The sequence below is a fragment of the Clinocottus analis genome, unplaced genomic scaffold (assembly GCF_023055335.1).
Source record: "Clinocottus analis isolate CAN_PGR_092001 unplaced genomic scaffold, fCliAna1.0.p SCAF_1, whole genome shotgun sequence".
In the NCBI taxonomy this organism is placed as follows: domain Eukaryota; kingdom Metazoa; phylum Chordata; class Actinopteri; order Perciformes; family Cottidae; genus Clinocottus; species Clinocottus analis.
The window spans coordinates 6,273,123-6,277,500 of NW_027175820.1; positions in this window are offsets into that span (position 1 = coordinate 6,273,123).

Below are 4,378 nucleotides of genomic sequence, written 5' to 3' on the forward strand. Positions count from 1 at the left end.
TCCACTATTTCTCATCATTTCCTGTTCTTCAAATAACATTCAAATAGTACTCGGAGCATCAAAATCGATTCAAATGAATCATTTGTTCTTTTAAATTTTTTTTGATCCGGCCTGGTTCCACATCTAATTCTCTAGAATCAGATAAATCTCCCTAAAATAAGGTATCCAGACCTAAAAATAGCCCGATACTTCCAACTTGTGCTTTCCCCCGTGTCCAATCACGGCATGTAACATCCATGTGGAGTCACTGATTTCATGAAATGTTTCCATTACCATAGTTCAGATAAAAGTAATAGAATGAGGATTATGCTCCAGCTTAAGTTATTACTTTCTTTCTGATAAATTGAATAAATTGTGATTATATAATATCTCTTCTTTTGTTACGTCATCCGGCTGCTGAAGTCAGTGAGCTACCGGCCACGTCAACCTTAAGCACAATCCTCCATCCTCTTCATCATCCATCCATCTATGCTTCTCTTCATCCATTCATCATCCATCCATCTATACTTCTCTCCATCCATCCATCATCCATCCAACTGTTCATCCATGCGTCCATCCATCCTTTCAGCCATTAGTCAATCCATTCATCCATCCACCTACCCGTCCATCTATACATCTCTTCTTCCATCCAGCCATCGTTTCCTTCCGTCCATCAATCTATGCACCTGTCAATCATCCATCCATCAAGCTATACTTCTCTCTATTCATTCAATTCAGTTTATTTCGCCCAAAATCACAAATACAAAATTTGTCTCGGAGGGGTTTAAAGTCTGTATACATAACATCCTTGTCCCGGGATCTGATCAGGAAAAAACTCCCCCAAATAAAGATAGTAAACATGGAAAAAAGGGAAGAAACCTGAGGGAGAGAAACTGAGGAGAGTTACAGCAGATTCAATGAATATGACAGAAATTATTCATTCCAGGGTGAGAGCCAGGTGGTCAGAGATGGTGAGGTCAATGCTGGCGAGATTGGTGATGGTAATGCCGGAGGTGCAGATCAGGTCAAGAGTGTGTCCTTTTTTGTGGGTGGGAAAGTCGACATCTTGGGTGATGTTGAAATAGTTGAAGATGTCCAGAAGTTCAGTGGAGCTTGCGGAGTCAGGTGAGTCGACATGTATGTTGAAGTCTCTGGGTAGCAGAATGGATGGAGAGATGGCACAGAGTTGTGTGAGGAATTCAGACAGATCAGAGGGGAAAGCAGGGTTAGGTTTTGGGGGCGGTTGATGACTGCAGTAACCAGGGGTTTGGGACCAGACAGTTTAAAACAAGGTGTTCAAATGAGGAGGGAGCCAGGATGGTTATTGTACTTGTAGAACTGTCTTTTCGAAAAATTGTGGCTAATCCACCACCTCGACCATGCAGGCGTGGCTTTTACATGTAAGAATATCCAGGGGGTGTGGTTTGATTTAGTGAAAAACAGTCCAGTTGGTTTTACCATGTTTCGGTTAAACAGAGTCCAGATTATTGTCAGTTATGAATTTGTTAAGTAAGAGGCCGTTATTGTTGAGCGATCGGGTGTTGAACAGAACAATCTTGGGGTGAGGATGAATTTTGACAGGCTGGGGAGCTTTGGTAAGGGGGCGGAGCCAGGCAGCTTGCTTGTGCAGGTTGTTGCGATGGCGACGTGCAGAAGTAGCGGCGATACGCTGTGCAGACCAGAGGGAGGGGATGAATATCCCATCCCTATATCCAGGATATCGGGGGGGGGGGGGGGGGGGCTGGAGACAGCTAGCTAGCAAGCTAGACGTCACAAAATATAACCACACCGCCAAATGAACAACAAGAACCGAAGCAAGTGGACTGTAGAAATGGCAGAAACTCTAGACAAAAACTACAGCAAAACAAAACACAAACTGAGTCTAACGGAGCTGCGTTAAATTCGCCAGCGTCCCCGCATGTGCGACACCAGTGGGTTCCTGTGTTTCCAAACCTGTGTGGGTAGATGCGATGATTAATGCAAAATAATCCCGTCAGTTCCTCCCTTAAAAACATAATGCTAAGCCCCTTAAAGGCTGCCCGGAACACTGAAGAAACAAGATGTTTGTAGTGTGAGCCGCAGATGTCCGTTTTTAAACTGTCTGTCATGTTGCGGAACATTTCAAGCGTGTTAAAATGAGATGATGAAGAGACGCTTTGATCTTCCCCTCACTGGGATTCATATTTCAACATTTATGAACTCAGAGAAACTAAAATTAAAGAGCAGTGTTAAGATTATAAGAATATATTGAGGCCTTAAAAAAAACAAAAAGTTACCATACAGAAGTACAAAATGTTTGGCCCCTTACGTCAGCTAAAGCCAACTTCAGTTCAACTGAAAGTCTTTGTTTTCCGTAAGTCACATTCAGATAAGAGAAATGGAATGCTAGTCAGCTCGCCACATGCTTATCACCACCTGATAGATTACTTGCTTTCCCAGGCTTTCTCAGAGCAAACTCTTGCTTTTTCACAGACGTCTTTTGTCTTATGGCCTTGAAGCTAACTTAGTTTGCAACACTGAAGACACACATGCCGAGACCCCGTGCACACACACACATACACTGACATTTCCGGAAGGAGTCCACAGCCAAGAGGGAGGGACCAACCCTGTGCTCCAACAAAGTAGCTCTCGAGTTTAAACCAGGAGACGCCCCATCTTAGTCTGCTTCAATCAACGGGCTCGCAAGCTTAAGCCATGCGCCGCCCCGACGTCTAGTCTCAACCAATCACAATGCTTTGATAGACAATACAAACGTTAGGACTTCTGATAGAGAAGCTGCCCTTTTTTCTCGTCTCCCCGGGAGTTGAGAAATTGACCCGTGCACGTATTAATTAGCTTTGTAGTATCTTTGCTGAATTAAATATCTGTTTTCAACTTTATCACGTCGTCCAGCCTCTTCCTCCTGAGACCAATGTGATCTGGGATCTATTTTTTATTCAACAGCAGGATATCAAATAAGAGAAATATGATGACATTGTTCTAAATAATAAACTATAAATGAGTAAAAAGTACATTACTCCCTTTTTGAATCCTGAGGGGGAAAAAAAGCTGCAGCTCAGTTCACTGGATCTGTAAATAACATACACTTGGACAAGTTCACTCTGTCAGCACGGCATCCTTCAGAGGCTCTTGTGTGCGTCACTATGAGGTAATTAAGGGTTGTGGGTTCTGGACCTTTCTGCTCCTGTCTGCCTACAGTTGTTTTTAAATAATGCACACTGTTCACTGCTGTAATTGCAGTGTAGAGAAACAGTCCGGTGACAGTTTTTGCTGCAATGTTAAGAATTTCCCTCATCTCTGGTGATTCTGTGAGAGTGAGGGTGACTCCTCTGGTTGTATGTGTTAGGAAGACCAAGACCACGGGAGGTTGGACCCAAAAGCAGACACGAGAGACCAGGTTGTTTGTTGCGAAAAACAGAGTCTTTACTCTCAACATTCGTAACATCAAATGATACACTGGCACAAGACAGAGGGTAGACGCAGACTAAATACACAGGGGAACTAGACACAGGTGGAAACAATGAGGGCGGGGCTTGCAATCACACATGAGGCTGGCACACGAGGGGGGAGGAGTCTGAAACAAGAGACAGAGTGAGTGACAGCCAACACAACAAACAGTGAACACAAAACTACCCAGGTCTGGGTGTAACAGTACCCCCCCTTCTAAGGCCGGCACCTGACGGCCCAGGTTCCTCAAGGAACCTCTGGTGGAAGTCTCTGATGAGGTCTGGGCACAGAATGTTGCTGGCCTTCTCCCAAGACCTCTCCTCGGGGCCGTACCCCTCCCAATCCACGAGGTACTGTCGGCCACGGGCCCGGACCCGAACTGCCAAAAGCCGCTTGACCGTGTAGGTTGGGCCGCTATCAATGATCTGGGGCGGCGGTGGAGGTCTGGTGGTAGGAACCAAAGAGCTCTCCTTAGCTGGCTTTAGCCGGCCCACATGAAACGTTGGGTGGACCCTCATGGGTCTCGGGAGTTTAAGGGTCATGGCCACCGGGTTAACCACCTTTGAAATAGGGACGGGACCCACAAACCGAGGAGCCAGCTCGCGGGACTCCACGTGAAGAGGGAGGTCCCGTGTAGACAGCAAGACCTTCTCGCCAACCCGATAGTTGGGGCCCTGGGACCACCGTTGATCCGCCGTCCTCTTGTACCGGCAAAATCCCGGACGTTTTGGAATCCCTGCTGGACGCATTTTTAGGTCTCGAAAAGAGGACGTGTCCGGGAAAAAGACGATGTCTGGTCATCCAGGTAATTCTCATCACTCACAAAAGTCCCCTGTCAGCCAAATCATTTAGCAGCCAAGTCATTTTCCTTTTTGTTCTTTCCAGTTTTATACAGCGCATGGATTTGTGTCATGATTGTGCGTCTTTGCGGTGCTTTGATGCTCGGGTCCCC